Raw genomic sequence first — 17,919 nt, forward strand, 5'->3', positions numbered from 1 at the left:
TCCGTTATCAAAATTAAATGTCAAAATGACAAAATGAAGGTTTATTTTGAAACTGGTACACATCGCTCCATTCCTGAAAAGTAATGGAGCGAACAGACAATGGAATGACGTCACAAATGTAATTTAACTCTACTGGTTGTGGGCCGGCAGGTCATGCCTGTTTATATAAATTGTGGAGTACCAAACTGTTAAACTATAGAAAATTAGATATATTATTTCCAGAAGACGTCTCTCGGCGAAATGATGAACCCAAAGTTTTCCATAGCTTTGACAAGATATGGCAGAAGTGCTCGTTTCCACAGCAGATCTTCAACAATGTACATATTTCGTCACACAATCAGGCAATAGATATGTCTTGTGGTTTTCAGATGTGTTTTGATAGTTTGGAGATGTTATAGACCATATCTGCAGAGTTCCATGGCAACAGTCTCATCTTCTTCGAGAGGCATTTAGATGTTGAAGGAATAAGGAAGGGTAACAATTCATGGATGAACAAGTTCTTTATTACAGTGAGAGCGACGTTTCGATGTAAGTTGTGCCAAGCATTTCTTTGTGAAGCATGCATTGCTGGATAACGGTGTTGGAAACTCACCGAAACGTCGGTCACACTGTAATAAACAAGTTGCACATCCATAAATTGTCATCCTTCCTTAGCTTTGTCTTATGCTGAATATCGTTGGTAGGAAATCGAACCCGGGTCTTCGGCGTGACGTGCGCAGTTTTAACTAACTTGTACTGCCCATTTTCAATATAATTCATTTTACAATGTGATTTTCTTTTTGTTCAAAGTGGATCTACAGGTACACTGTTGTCTGTCGATAGTTTAGGGAAATTGAAGAATAAATGTTTCAAGTTTCTTTATAAATCAACACATTAATATCGCTGCAAGCAACAAAATCCGGCCAACAAGGTTTCATTGTTCTAGACAGGGAAATGATTTTCATCGTTTTATCAAATATATACTGAAAGCCATTAAAAATGCAATTTGACATTCATACTTCCTTTACTCACACTTATTTCAACATATATAAACCTAACTGGCAGATATGTTTTAAGTGAACATCTGTGAATAATTTCATCTGAAAATGTCCAGTCAGCAACAAACATCAGTGACGCAACAACGACATCACACAAAGGAGGGGTCACTTGCAGTCAATATCGTGTGTGTCCACCGCGCGCTGCAAGACATGCTCGCAGTCTTTGGGGCATTGAAAGACACACATTTCTCAGGAACAGCTGTTGGATGGTCTGCAGCCTATGATGGTCTGTGGTCTGATCATGACACCACCCCCTCCAAAACGATCATGTTCAAGGACACAGTTTGGCGCAAGTCTTTCTCCTTTCCGTCGATAAATCTGTTGACGTCCATCTGCAAAGAATAAGTTAAACCTGGATTCATCTGAAAAAATGACATCTGGCCATGTCCTGTTGCTAAGATTGGCCCCATTTGCTGCCCATCGCTGTCTGGCAAGTCTGTGGCGATGCAATAAGGTTGGACCACGGTACGGGTGACGACACTGGATGTTGAAGGCAGCAAGGCGTCATTGCACCTTTTGGGCTCTGACATGACGTTGACTTGTCCCAATTGTCCACTTTGCCTAATCCTTGTTTCGAACCGATTTCGCAAGTGTTAAACTCGGATATTGCGGTTTTGTCGAGCTGTTATCACAGGTGGTGCACCAGGTCGCGGACGATCAGCAACACTTCCGGTAGCCCGAAAACGTTGTCTGGATGCACATTAAAGTGCCTGGCAATCATCACATCTGAAGCACCTTGGCTGACCATACCGATAACCTGATTCCTTTCGTCTTGTGTCAAGTGTGGCATTTTCTCAAAGTGATTGAGTTCCACAATTCCTTGTGCTTTTACAGGGCCTGGGTGCAGGTAATGCATGTGCACAACGTGTTTCATGAATGTGGTTGTGTTTACGAGAAATGTCAAAGGTTCAGTTTTAAGTATCAAAGTTCATGTGAGAGGAATGCTCCGGGACTCGAACTCGAAATGGGCCAGAATAACAGCCTTTTATCCCTACATCCTCTGTATCGCAGGAAAAAATCTTCAATAGAACATTTGTAAGTTTCAGAACAACAAATACCAATTGCGTTTTTAATGGCTGTCAGTATATAATAAATATACTAGTCTAAAAACAAGTCTGAGCTCATAAAATGCTAAATTATCAGTCAACAACACTATGCAATACCTGTATTTACTTTAAAAAAAAAAAATAACAAACAAAAAACACACACTATACAATCGGTGTATAGATACCCAGCAACCAGGGTTAGGCCATCTTACTCTCCAGCTGGCTATCCCTCTAGCTGTTGGCGATTATACTCAAACGTTCAAAGATACTGCGATTAAAACTGTTTTAGGAATAGCATTCCTTGAAAAAATGTTCTTACATATCCTTTCTCGAGGGGACAGTAATGGTACAGAACTTCAATCCCCGTCAAGGGCAAAGCAACAAACAATCTCAGTTAATTGTTATATACATGTACACGATCAATTAATAAGAAATAACTATGTACATCAAACTTTACCAATAAGGTCAACTGCTTTAAAAAAGCCACACGTAAAGATCCGGGTTAGAATTGGTCTTCACTTCCCCATGCTTGTCGTAAGGGGCGACTGACGGGATCGATTGGGTCAGGCTCGCTGACTTGGTTGACACATGTCATCATATCCCAGTTGCGTAGATCGATGTTCATGCTGTTGATCACCAGATTGTCTGGTCCAGACTCGATTATTGACAGACCGCCGCCATATTGCTGGAATATTGCTAAGTGCGGCGTAAAACTAAACTCACACTCACACACACTTTACAATATAATAATTTGAAATATACTGGCCACATAAAGAAACTGTGCACACAGAAAATATAAATATAGGCACACAGCGTATTTATATATAAATACATTTGTGAACATAGCAAGTATTGGAGACAATCAAACGCTCATGCACGTGCCAGGCGACGTGACGTCATTGACGGTGGCCTATGGCCTTGCAGTATGTTACTGCACGTGCAGCCCGTACAGCTGCACACAACATGTGAAACTCTGAAATTGCTGTCACTGTCGAAAGCTTGATCTTTGGTCATTCAAACGTTCACAAATCCACATGAGAAGTCGCATGCACATCATGCCAAGATTAACATCTGCTCAACGTCATGAAGCCATTGGAATGGTTCGAGCAGGAATGAGCCAACAACAGGTGGCAGCACATTTCCAATGTCATCGTAACACGATATCTGCATGGGCCAGGCGTTATCGAAACAGTAATGACGTCGCCGACCACCCACGTTCTGGGCGTTCCCGACGTAACGACGCCAAGACAGGACAGGTGGATTCGGGTGACTCATCTCAGATACAGGTTCCAGACAGCAGTGACCACGTCCCAGACCATTCCCCAGGCCTTCAATGCTCATTTGCTAGCCTCTATGCGTCGTCGATGCACTGCTGTGCTTCACGCACATGGTGGTCATACCCGTTATTGACTTTGTGACTTCGTCGTGTGACCCCCTACTCGATTTTGAACTTCTGACGTCATCGTTACAGATATTGTCCATGTTCTTTTGACAATTTCTTGTGGTCCGATACTTCAGCGTATAAAGTGTCTACATCATTTCGTCTTTGCTGTGTTGTATTCCAATTCTGAAGGCATTTTCTGTGTGCACAGTTTCTTTATGTGGCTAGTATATATATATCCCTTGTGAGGAAATATTAATAGTCAAGCAATACATGCTTTGAGTGTGGTGAAGGTATGATCAACCTCTCGCTTCACCATCTACCAGGGTGGGGAAAACAGAAGTCGGTAAGATGATATGATATTGAGATCAAGCTGCTGTTATGTGTGGTTGAAATCTGATTCCAAATGGTGGAACAAGGCTTGGCAGATCAGGAAACAGGTCTGCATAGAGAGGGTTGAAAACACAACTGAATGCTGGATTTGACTGTTCTGAACATAATTTGGTGATATACTGCAGTCAGGGAGGGACGGGTTTATTAGTCTCCGTATATAGACTCTCTATTACCTGAGACAGCTAACAGCTCCAAGACAGTGGATGCCAAATATACTTACAAACGTTGTACGGTTCAACAACAATCTGCATAAGGTAAGAACGGCATAAACCTGTGGCAAATAGGGACTTAACTCGGCTACAAATAAAGCGTATACATATCCATTGTAACTGAGGTGACATGAAGGAAATCTGCTGTGGATAACAATAATGTGTTTCAATTCAGTTCGATGCGCAAGACATAATAACTGTTGAAAGACAACTATCCGCATTTAAATCGATTTCTTTTGGGTATTGTCACACATTATGAGAAATAATGAAACTGTGTTTTATTGAAAATGAAGTACTAGCGAAAGAATAGGCCTTATCTAAAATATACATGAGTCTTAAGACTCACACATTTGCCTCATTTTGTACACAAACCATTGACTGTTACTACATGCGTATCAGACTTAAGGTCAAATGTAAATAAATAATTAGATATTTGACACCAATGCTTGTTTTATGTCATCGCCAACGTTGGAGAAAACATAAATGTGTTGATTAAGATGAAAATAGAATATCTAATACTTCTGTAACATGTTTTAACAGTGATAAAGACAGAATAACAGACACGATAAGGATACATCGCTTTTCCTAAACCTGTTTATATGAATTAACAATTTTATTATTTTCGCACCAGAAGAACTGCAAACTTGCAGAAGTTTTACTTACCTTTCTACTTCTGATTCTTGCCTGAAATTCTTAAAATGTGGTGCACCCTACAAATGTTATCAATTTTGTTTTAAATAATGTCATCCAAAGCAATATGGTATGAGAGGAACATAAATGTTGTGGCCTATGTCCAACCTACTTTTGCAGTTGTCAACTGACGTTGGTACACACAATTTAGAGTGATAAATGTGCGATGTAAGCTCTTAGACACATTATGAGGATCTGCTTTGTTTTATGTGTTCCATTGCAACAGAGAAATCGTCAGAAAAACAATATTGTTGTTTTGCGTCATATGGTCAGGCAGTACATAGAGACAGTACCTGTTGAATATGCCAATCAATCTATACTTAGACGCAAAGTGTGTATGTGGTAAATGTTCTGCATCGAATTTTGTTTTGTGTTTTGTTTTTGTTGTTGTGTGTGTGTGTGTGTGTGTGTGTGTGTGTGTGTGTGTGTGTGTGTGTGTGTGTGTGTGTGTGTGTGTGTGGGGAAGGAGGGGTTTGTTATCATGATATACACGTTAAACCATTTCATCCCAGATGTGTCCCGTGGGTGACAAAACAGGAAGTCTTGTGAGTGAGTGAGTGCGTTAAGATTTTAAGTTGTACTGTTTCATCCATATCGTGACTAAAACAAGTACGGAATTTAAGCTAAGTACACATCATTTACTAATCTTGTATCTCTGTTTCAAACTTTACATTGCTTCTTTCGTGTAAACAAAGAAGCCATTACCCACATCTGAAATGGAATGTGGGAATTCTTACCCGCGTTGAAGGGATGTAATATTTTGAAATACTTATCAATTAATTAAAGATATCAAACTATAACTTTGTATTTCGCCAAATCTCTAGTCATTACTGGGTTGATGTTGGCTACTGGTGTCATTGGATAAAGGTCACCTCTGATCACTATAAGTTTGTTTATGTTATTGTGGTAAAGGGTAGTTGGTATCACGCTGAAGGTATTGGTTGAGGTCACCTTAGCTGTAATATTTAGATGTAAGTGCCTCCCCTCATATGGAACCTTCAGTCACAATTTCTAGAGGTTGTTAAAGAACCAGCCCAACACAGATGTAGTTTTCAAGAGAAGAAGCACTAACCAAATCACTTCCAGGATCAGTATACCATGTCCCCTGTAATTGTGGATAACTTGGTCAATTTGACATCCTCCAGAGTAGTTTCCCAAACATGTTTGGACTAAGACAGTTTGTGAGAAACCATAACCTCCACACATTATTCAATATGCAGATCTAAATCAAGAATTAAAAGCACATGCTTTCTTTCATTTTCTGGTGGATCGTTCCTTTCATGAATCCATACTTATTCTGGTATTATGGCATTTCTTCTACCGGTATTTTAGTTACCCTAATTGCTCTATCTCTTGACTACAGAACGGAGTAGGTTCATCAGCATGACGTTTAGTAGCTTGACTTCTGTAGCTTTTATGATACAATACCCCAGTCTCTTCAAGATCTCTCTGATACCAGCGCAAGAGTGGCCCGTGTCTACGAATCGTGGGTGTGGCGACGAGCTATCTGTTTTTAGAAAGATTTCAAAGATAATCCAAAGGCTGTCTCTGAAATACTGTTTGATGAAGGTTAAGGCAGTCAAGCGTTTTGACAGAAACGTGGAGGGTGGAGGACCTTTCCCAAATGCTGCCCAAGGCTTTCCTCTTTTTTCAATTGTTTCAGGTACCCTGTGTTATAATGCATATAACAGAAGGGTGAAATCTGCAAGTGGAGAGGGGTTTCACACGTTTGATACATTTTTGTATCAAATCACCTCTTTTAAAGCTTCTACGTCCTTCTTTCAATTGTTTCGAAAGAGATCAGACAATCAGGACGAAGCAGAAAGTCAATTTATATTTACGGATTGGCCACTATGACTTGGTGATGAGTTTAACGTTGATGTGTTGATACATTATTCAAGAGGGATAACCCTGGGAGTCCCATCCCTGTGATTTCAGTCAATCTGTCCGTCTCTGTTTATGATCTCTTTATGCCCCGAAACTTTGTAATGTTTGTAATTTGCTTTAGAGCTGACAGAAAAGGTCAGTGTTCCGAAAAAAACAGGCTCTTTTAATAGAGTGAGTGAGTGAGATCATATTTAACGTCGCATCGGCAATATTTTAGCCATATCGTGACCAGAACATTTGATATTGAAATGAAACATATGTATATTATAAAAAGCTTCCGACGAAGGACAGTAAAACAACTAGAATATCACAGATATGTATGTAAAACTAGTAATTAAATCTAAAACGTTTTAACTATAGGGGACAACACAAGATAAAAATAGGCTATAGATCGCCAACAACTGAAGGTAGATCACCATACTAGGGATCATGGGGACTTACAGCTACCTGCATGGACCCTAGTTGGATTTACACCATCCCTTCAGCCGCTGGCGATTGAAGGAAGAGTTTAGCCGAAGTTTAAAAGAACAAATATACTACGTTTAAAAATCCGGTAAGCATAAATTTAACTTTGAAAGCTTTGGGACTTACGTATCCTCTGAGGAGTGCAATGATTTTTACGATACTTCAACCCCTTCGAGGATACAGACACTAACAATCACAGTTACTATACTACCACGTTTTAAATACAATTTAACAAATCTAATTCTTTTAAAAATGCAATAATTAAATGAGAACTGACATCATTAAAAAGATCCTTCAGAGTTTTTACTTTGAAATAGTTATCCCTTGTGATGGAATATTCAATGCAGTCAAGCAAGACATGCTATACTGTGATCCTTTCATCACAAGGGATACAAAACGGAGGATCTTCGCCTTTCAATAAATATTCGTGAGTATATCTAGTATGGCCAACGCGACATCGTCGCATAATGACCTCTTCAAATCTGGACTGACTACCCAAGTAGGTGTAACCAATATAAGGTTTTTATTGCATGTTATTTATTGCTACCTACTTGGGTGTCCCACTTCTTTTGCATCAGATCACGGATGTAGGTTCTAATGCTAGCTTTGTAATCAGAGTATGGGATAAGAAGTGGTGTCACAGACTTGGTGAGTGCTGCCTTAGCAGCAAGATCAGCCATTGTGTTCCAAGAATGCCAACATGGCTGGGTAACCAACAAAAGACGATGTCGCATTGGCCAGTAGCAAGTTCATTATACAATTCAATAATTTCTATTAAAAGTGGATGTTTACAAGAAAGGTTTTTAATGGCCTGAAGGCAAGAAGGAGAATCGGAAAAGATTATGTATTGTTTATATTTACGGTGTTTAATGATATATCTAAGAGCTGTTAATATAGCGTGAGCTTCTGCTGTGAAAATAGACTGTTATTTGGTAATTGAGAAGATATTGTTCTGGGTCCAATGATAGTGGCACAAGCAACCGCGCCACCGTCATTGAACCCATCTGTAAATAAGGATTTGTATGTACTATATTTACTTTTTAATTGATTATATTCTTGTCTATATTGTAATTCATTTGTTTCCGAGTTTTTAAATGTTGTCAGTATTAGGTCAACTTCTAGTCTAACTAACTGCCAAGGAGGATAGGAAAGAAGACGGGAAGGAGATATATTTTCCAGCTCAATGCCGGCAGCAGAAAGAAATGGTTTAATTCTTAAACCAAGAGGCGGAACAAGAGAAGGCTTTTTGTTGTACAAATCATCATATAGAGGATTGAAAACACAGTTAAATGCAGGATTAGAGTCGTTAGAATAAAGTTTTGTTATATACTCAAAGGCTAATTTTATACGACGTTGGTTAAGGGATGGCTCATCGGCCTCAGCATAGAGACTGTCAACAGGAGAGGTTCTAAAGGACTCAAGACAAAGCCTTAGGCCTTGGTGGTGGACAGAATCAAGTCGTTTTAGGTTGCTTTTGCAGGCTCCACCATATACGATGGAGGAGGGTAGTTTGGAGGTGGAGGAGGGTAGTTTCCCCTCCCCATTTTGAGTTGGAAACAACTTTCAACAAATCGAGTGCCTTCAGGCACTTGGCTTGAAGTGATTTAATATGCGGCAACAAGGTTAAACGGGAATCGAAAATCAGACCCAAGAACATGGCCTTCTTTTCAACTTTGATGGGAGTGTCATTTAAAGATAGTTCCGGGTCTTTATGAGAGTTATATTTTCTACAGAAGAGTAGACAATTACTTTTTGACTTAGAAAATGTAAAGCCGTTTTCAAGACACCATTTATTTATTTTATTTAAACACATATGCAGTTGCCGTTCAATAGTATGCATATTCTTACCGCGACAAGAAATTTTTAAAATCATCCACAAAAAGTGATCCATCAATTGAATCGTTTAAAACCTTGGATAAACTGTTGATCTTGATGCTAAATAAAGTGACAGACAAAATACTGCCTTGTGGGACACCCTGTTCCTGATTGTAATGGTCAGACAGGGTAGAACCCACTCGGACTTGAAATTGTCTGTCGGTTACAAACTGTGATATAAAAAGAGGCAAACGGCCTCTCAAACCAAAATCATGTCAATCCTTCAAAATGCCCTGCTTCCAGGTCGTATCATAAGGTTTCTCAAGATCCAAAAAAATTTATAAAGCATGTTGTTTATTTACTACAGCATTTTTAACAAAGGATTCTAAACGTACCAAATGATCAATGGTACTACGATATTTCTGAAACCACATTGAATATTTGTTATAAGGTTATTGGTTTCAAAATCACCAAGTTAATCTATTATTTACCATTCGTTACATGGTTTTACAGACACAACTCGTTAATGAGATTGGTCTGTAATTAGACGGATCAGTATGATCCCGGCCAGGTTTTGGAATGGGGACTAAAATGGCATTACGCCACAAAGTTGGGAAGTTCCCTGAGGTTCTTATTGTATCAAACATATTTAGCAGCGTTTCCAGACATGATTCGGGCAAATGCTTCTAGAGCTGATAATGAATATCATCAGCCCCTGTTGCTGTATCATGAGCTTGCTCAAGGGCGGTATATAGCTCATGTAATGAATATAATTCATTATAGTCTTCGCCATGATCGGAGTTAAAATTTCGTCGTTTTTTCTCCTGTTGTTTCTGGTATTTTTGAACGTAATTTGACGAAGAAGAATTTTTTGCAAGAGTTTCACCAAGCTTATTGGCAATATCAGCTTTATCCGTCAATAAATTTGGAACAGTAGATTTGGAACCTTTGCCCTTTATTCGTTGAATCATGTTCCACACCTTTGAAATAAATTAATTTTGGAAACATATTTCCTCCAAGACTGACACTTGTTTTGTTTAAAAGTGCGTCGAGCCATAGCATTTAAAATTTTAATTGTATCTAAATTGTGGACTGTAGGATGTTGGCGAAAATATTTTTCTGTTAACAGTCATTAGTAAACCATGGTTTACGAATATGTTGAATTGCAGAGAACTTCAGTATAGATTGGTCAGCAAAGCTGTTCAGTATATCTGAAAATAAATGTATAGGATCTTTGCAGTTTGCAAAAACATCATGTTTTAAGTGATCAGTACGCAGTGTGTTATATAACAACCAGTCAGCCCTGGCGAAATTCCTTCGTGATAAAGGCGGATCATCATCAGGGCTAATTGTTCGGAGAATGGTGGAGAAGTGATCACTCCCACATAGGTCATCATGGACCATCCATTCAAATTCATTATATAAGTTGGAATCGGTGAGTGACAGATCCAGGGAAGAAAATGTTCCCGTAGCTGGATGCAAATAAGTGGCTGAATCATCATTTAAAATACATAAATTGTTATCAGAAATAAATTCATCAAGGATATTACCTTTAGTATTAGTGTGGACACTTCCCCAAAACGGGTTGTGTCCATTCAGATCGCCCATAATGACACATGCTTTCGGAAGTTGATCATACAGATTTTGAAGATCTGATTGTCGAACATTAGAAGAAGGCAGAATATACAAGCAGCACAGTGTTATTGCAATGTGCAGGGTCAAGCGAACAGCTACATTTTGGAGATTGGTATCAAGAGGGACAGAGCTATGTATTATACCCTGCCGAGCCAAAATAGAAGCATCCCCAGTAGCTTTATCCCCCGGGGGAGAAAAGGAGTGGTAATCGGTTCACTGTCTCAAGTTAAAGGTATCTGTATTTTTTTAAATAAGTCTCTTGAAGACAAAATGCTGACGGTTGAAGATCTTGTATGAGAAGTTGTATTTCAATAAAGTTCATTTGTCAGTCCTCTGCAATTCCATTGAATCAAAGTTTGAGAACTAATCATCTCTTAGGCGGATTAACGGGAGATCTCGCTCGCCATTACGTTTAGGCGACAAACTCCTTGTCCTCCGAGGGATGTTTTCTGAAACATCCATCCCTTCAAGTGATTTTATAAAGTTTGATGGGATCATTTGAACCTTTTGATACTCTACCCGTGTAGAGTCTGTTTTATATCTGGTTAACACATTTTTTCTTTCCCTGATTGTGAGTTTGGTGCAGAATCATCATGTGATCCTGATCGTTGAGTTGTTGATGACGATTAAGGAGCCAGTTCAGCTGGCAACGAATCAGCAAGGGTCTGTGTGCCAGAATCAGTTAGACACAGAGGTGCAGGATTGATGGAATTTATCCATGTCAAATCTCTTTGACGATGAATTGTTACTGGTGAAACTGGAGGTGTTTTAGTGACTGACGCATAGGTTTCAGTCTAACCTGAATTTGACACGAGCTTCTTTGCTTCAGTGTAAGAGATGTTTTTTGTACATTTTATGTTGCTTACTTCCATTTCTTTTTTCCATACCGGGCAGGATTTACTTGATGAGGAATGTACTCCAGAACAGTTCTGACACTTTTTAACGGCACTTTTACAATCTTCTGTAAAATGGGAAGTTTGACTACAGTGTGCACAAGTAATTTTGTTTTTGCAGGAATTAGCCCCATGACCACATTTCTGGCATTTGAAGCATCTTAACGGGTTTGGAATATATAGTTCAACATTAATGTTACAATATCCTGCTTTAACTGATTTGGGTGCTGATGGAGATGAAAAGGAAAATAAGTAAGTATTTGTTCTGAACGTTTCAGTCCTTTGGCGCCTGGTGAATCTTTTCACGAATGTTACTCCTTGGTCTCTCATTTCCGAAACTATGTCCAGCTCTGTCATGTCCTGAAACAGTCTATCACGATCCCTAATGATGCCTCTGCTTGTGTTCAAGGATCTAGGAGGAGATCCAGTTACTGAAATTCCAACAAGTTCCTCTATTGACATCAGGTTTGCTGCTTGTTGTCTCCTTGCACATCCTGTCCTGAGACGTTTGATGTTTTTAACGTCACCCGCTATTCCGTAAATACACTTTGCAACTGCAAAAGGGTTCAGTTTGATTGGTGTCTTATCAGGTGTTTCTATCACCAAGAATCGTGGCCAATACTCCACTGGTTTTGTCCTTTGACTCACATCATCATTTTCATGATCGATTTCCAGCGTACGGTTGGATTTTTTAATTGGGGTTTGGAAAGCCATAGTTGATAAAGGTTCGTCATCCATACTCTCCGCCCGCCACAGAGTGCCAACAAGAGCAGTATCTTAATGCCTGTGGATGACCAACACACATATACTAGGGATATATGAATGGTATACACCAGTAGTAAGTCCTACCAGTTTGGCCCATGAGCCATCGCCTTCTGGCACCAGCATCTAGGCAAATTTATACGTTTCTGACGATTCAAAAACAGTGTATCATAATAAACATACAGGCACAATAAGGTAAACAATGTATACAAAAAACAAGCCAAAAAGTGATAGAGCAATGAAAATAGAGTGCTCAGGGCTCGGCATGACCAGCCGATAGATAGAACCGGGCCCATTCTACCACCCGTCTAGGTGAAGTCAGGGCCGAAGTGGTATGTTGGGCAAAGAACACTGTTCCTGGAACCAGTGCCCTCAACCACCATAATCCCTTCCTCCACCGTCACTGGGGCGCAACCCACGGCAAACGGGTTGGTAAACCAAATATACCCCTGGGTCCACACCGGGGGGTTGAAGAGCGCTTAGCGTTACCCAGCACCCACCACGAGGAGGTGGCTCTTCACGGGTGCCTCTTTTAATAGAAGACATATCCTATTTTATCATAGTGAGTACATGTTTTTGTTGCAGACTGAATTTGGCTACCATACCACATGTTATGCTTCAGGGGACTGCAGTGAAAGGGCACCTGCTGAATGGTGTCAGAAAAAAAGAGAAATACTACTTACGAAAGATTATACAGATCACATCTCGTCATCTCACGGAGGTAAATGTTGTTTTCACAATAATGTCGGGACGACCTTGTACCATCATTTCAATTAACGGATATATTCTAACACAATATGATATATATCTGTGGGGATAATTCATTGATTGCCTGTTACTATATAATAATATTCACAATTTTCTTAAAACAGAAATGACATACCTTGATACGATGAATATGAAAACAGTCCGTCATTTTATCTTTTCAAAGAGGAACATGATGTTTCCAGGCTATGTGCAAAGTGTGTTAATGTACCATTTCACTTTGTGTGATGAAGGCATTAATTGAAAATGCTAAAGCTGGGGGCTGAAGTTCGGCCAACTATTAGTCAACTTCTGGTCGCACCTCTGGTGGTATCTGTCCAGGGTCTGACCCGTCCCTTGAAGGTCAGATATAACCTGATGAGCCAAGGTCTTGAGGCTTCTTTATATTATTTTTGAGCGAGTGAGTTTAGTTTTACGCTTCGTTTAGCAATGTTCCGGCAATATTACTGCAGGGACTAGGAGAAATGAGTTTTGCACATTGTACTCATGTGGAACCAAACCCGTTGTAATAATACACGGATAACACTTGACGGTACGATTTTCAAATTACATGTTTGTCACTCCCTCCTTTACATGCAACACTAACTTTAAATGTTCACCTCCGAAATACAAACATGAAAATGAATGTTTGTGATAACGCCGCACTAAGCCCTATTGCAGCATGGCAGCTGTCTGGTGACAATAGGTACCTCATAATATCTATGTACACACATATGCGCGCGTACACACACAAGGTATTGTGGTTTCATAGATAGTTTGATGAAATACTTTCATGGCATATCATATTTGCACACATGGTGAACGTTTCCCTGATGTACATAGATGGAATGTCCTGTTTTTCATATTCAGCCATCCTGTGAAACGGGAATACTTTAACGTATTTCTGGGTATTTGACCACCGCTGCAATTGGCAGCGTTGTGCCTAAAACGTAAACACAGACATTAATGAATGCAAACAATTGTTTTTTGTTGTTTAATAGTCAGCAATGTTCAAGCTATAATGCGGCGGCACCAAACATGGATCTACCTAATGAGTTTTAAACTTTCCACGCTAGTTTTAATTCTAATTGTGATATTTTAGTTGTTTTACTGTCCTTCCTCGATAGGTTTTTATAATATACATATATTCCACTTCAAAATCAAATATGTTCTCGTAACGATATTGCTGCAATATGGCCGATGTGACGTTAAATAATAACTCACTCACTCACTCTACCTAATGAGCAAGCCAGACCACTCGATTTCATTGATCTCTCTCAACACAAACATGGGTTCTAACCCTGAAAGTGCAAATAGTGAGTGAGTGAGTTACGAATTAAAGTCGCATCGGCAATATTTCAGCCATATCGTGACTAAAACTAGTTCTGAATGCAGAATGCATACATATAATATATAAAACCCTGTCAACGAAGGACAGTAAAAGTACTAGAATATCACAAAATGTTTTAAAACTAGCTACGAAATATCTTTAAAATTAGAACACTATCTTTAGACAATACAATGTAAAAATGGGCTATATATCGCCAACAACTGAAGATAGATCACCATACTAGGGTCCATGGGGACTTACATTACTTTTGCTACCTGCATGGACCCTCGCTGTATTTACACCATCCCTTCAGCCATTGTCGTTTAAGCTGAGATTTAGCCATACATTAAAATGACAAAAATACTACGATTAAAAACCTGGTAGACTTAATTTAGATCAAATGTTTTGGGACTTACGTACGAAAGTGCAGATAACTGTCATACAAATCATGCAGGATGTGCAGCTCGTCTCGATTACAAAATCGAAAGCTCTCACTTCCCAAACTTTGGGTCGTTTCCCCACATGGCTAGAATGTACTGAACCCGTGAAGGTCCGGGTTAGAATATTGATCTTAAGTAACCAATGCTTGTTGTACGGGGCGACTAACGGGATCAGGTGGTCAGGCTCGCTGACTTGGTTGACACATGTCATCGGTTCCTTATTGCATAGATTAATACTCATGCTATTGAACTTTGGATTGTCTGGTCCAGACTCGATTCTTTACAGACGGCCGCCATATAGCTGGAATATTGCTGAGTGTGGCGTAAAACTAAATTCACTCACTCACAGACGCACTGACTATAATGCATGGAGCCCATTCGAGGTGCCAAAGCGGCGCACAACCATATTCATTCACCCCTATTTATTCTACTGAAACATAATTGATATCACTTACCTGTGTAGATACTATCTCTGATTTCCATTCTCCGGAGCGTCGATCTGAACACCCCTTGGACAAGTGCCCCATATGCCGTATTAACTTACCTTTATACCTGAAACCATTTCTCCATTGATGGACAGTGATTAGTTACGTTGGATCAACTACATCAGATACGTTTGATCAAGAGATTGTCCTTCATTTATTGATGGTGCATGTGAGTTAGGCCGTGGAGGTAACAAGCGCACTATTGGGATTGAGTTAAGTTGCACATATACACATTTTAATCAGAAAATTATATTGAGTTTCTTAAAATGGATACTTCTTCCTTACACTAAATTCAAGCGGGATCTTCATAAACAGATCTTTCAGATTTACAGATCTATAGAGACAGCTACTAATATGTCTAAGTTGGACTATGGATATGTAAATCATACTTGCGTGAGGGTATGGTGATCTACCTTCTGGTGTTGGCGATCTATAGCTTGTTTTTATATTGTATTGTCCAAATAGTGCTATCAGTTTTAACTCTCCATACTAGTTTTAGTTGTAATTGTGATATTCTAGTTGTTTTACTGTCCTTCGTCGACAGGTTTTTATAAGGTACATATATTCCATTTCAATGCCAAATGTTCTCATTTCACTTTTTATTGTATAAATTGTTTTCGTCACGATATGGCTGAAATATTGCCGATGTGACGTTAACTCACTCACTCACTCACTCACTCACTCACTCACTTACGTGAGCTTGACAGTATTCACCGTCAGGGCATGAAGTTGTACATATATAACTTCTACCATTGAAAGTCCGGCTCTTGAGGGAAAAGAACCTGGCATCAAAGCCCAGTCTATTCCTTCAAATGGCGCTGTGAATTATCTCTACAAATCTACTGCAATACGGACACTGGGTTTTCAAACGAAAATTTGTGGAGAAGATTGTAATTTAAATCTCCCTTCGATAGCCATACGAAAATGGTGATATCTTTTTGGTACAGGTGAGATTTCGATTTCTGTGTCCTGATTGTTAGATAGATCAAATCAGAATATATACTGAGAGAAACAAATACGGGAACACAGGAAGATTCAAGAGGTCCTTTAATACTTTCCAGTCTTCATCACCAGCTTTGTATAGCGCTGTGGGGGAAAAAACTGAGAATGAATAAAGGAACACTGCCATGAAGTGCTGTTCCCTTATTTGTTTCCCTGAGTATATTTTATGACCAACTTAATTCACAGCGAGTTATATTCTCGCGTCAGAGTGAATGCCATGGGAGGTGAACGTTATTCAGTGTGTCTTGATCATCTCAGGGCGTGGGGTAGTCTAGATATACGCGTTGTCAAAGCATTCGCTCGTCACACCCAAGACCGGGGTTCGAATCCCAACATGGGTACATTGTGTGAAGTCCATTTCTGGTATCCACCAGCGTGATATTGCTGGAATACTGACATTGCGTACAAGATGAAATGAGTTTGCCTGGAATTGGACAAAACAACTACAAAGGAATTCTCAGTCACATCAACCATTGGGTGATCGTCACGTATGATCAACGAGGGTTATATCTGGGAGGGAAGTATCAGCCGATGCTTGTTGTAAGAGTCGACTAAGGGGATCGCATGGTCAGGCTCGCTGATATGGACGATTCATGGCCTTCTTAAGTTCCACCACTGGACTGTCTGGCCCGCGCTCATTTATCTTCAGTCATATAGGTGTGCAACGTTGAATAACCAACAAATTGAAACAAATTCGTTTGATCATTTTAACCATTCGTCTCTCAGGGGCATCATTCTGATCATGTGCTCTCCGTTTTGTTCTTGTTTAGTCTTCCAGTGTCGATTGTACCAGCATCTATATGCAGTCATCGAATCATGTCTCAGTTACGTTGTAGTGCATTTTTCCAGATCCATCCAAGGAGAAGGTTGATGTTTTTGTTCGAAGCCAATATGTGGTAGTCGCGCAGACTGCAGATGAACCAGCAGCTGAAACGACTTCTACCGTGCGTCTTAATGTGATTGGAGAAGTCGCTACTCATCAATTGTCCCTGCCTCTCGAAGTGAGGCGCATGACAAGGGGACAAAATGAAACTTTTAAGGTAAGCGTCACTTGGAGCCCTGTGTTACACTTAAATCTTTTATTGCAGTGTTAAGTGTGGCGTAATGCCACCTTAGTGCTGCAACTACATATTCACATACGAAATGCATGTGTGTCTATAATCATAACATAAATGGTTCACTTTTTGCAGTTCAGCTCACTGTGTAGCATTGGGAAAATAACAAGAATGAGTCTGTATGTACACGGCATGGTTTTTACGGATAAGTGGCTCTGTGCTAGGGTAAGTAATCACACACATTCCATCAGGGGATACAACTTTCACATATGTTTTATGTTTGTCGGGAACATTGTTGACAGCGTTGTGCTGTAAAACTATTTACATTTACAAGCTTGAAAATGTCTTGTAAAGATGATGTTTAGAAGTTAGTATAGATGATGTTTACAAGACAATCACACACTTGTAAATATGAGATTTACAACAAAAATACAATTTTGTAAATATCTGCATGGGGAGATAACTGGTGCGTGATGGTAAATGATTGTTCTGTATGGGTTATTTGCAGTTTGTACGTCCTGCTATAGTGGCATTAGTGTTTCCTACAGATCCTGAAACAAATACAGTCAATACACTGAATGTGGCAAGTCTAGATTACTGCAGATTCAGGAAATTAAGAATGTCTCTGTGCTCCTTTTTATCATATTTAA

General features: G+C 39.5%; 1 long non-coding RNA gene across 1 annotated transcript; it reads left to right on the forward strand.

Moving 5' to 3' along the window:
- Positions 1–3,908: 3,908 nt before the first annotated feature.
- LOC124271348 lies at positions 3,909–16,374 on the forward strand. Its single transcript, XR_006897016.1, has 3 exons — positions 3,909–3,919; positions 11,481–11,484; positions 16,207–16,374. It is a non-coding gene; the product is annotated as an uncharacterized LOC124271348 (long non-coding RNA).
- The last annotated feature ends 1,545 nt before the right edge of the window (positions 16,375–17,919 follow it).

This window comes from Haliotis rubra, unplaced genomic scaffold (assembly GCF_003918875.1).
Source record: "Haliotis rubra isolate DU_JTF1 unplaced genomic scaffold, ASM391887v1 Scf1024, whole genome shotgun sequence".
Taxonomy (NCBI): Eukaryota; Metazoa; Mollusca; class Gastropoda; order Lepetellida; family Haliotidae; genus Haliotis; species Haliotis rubra.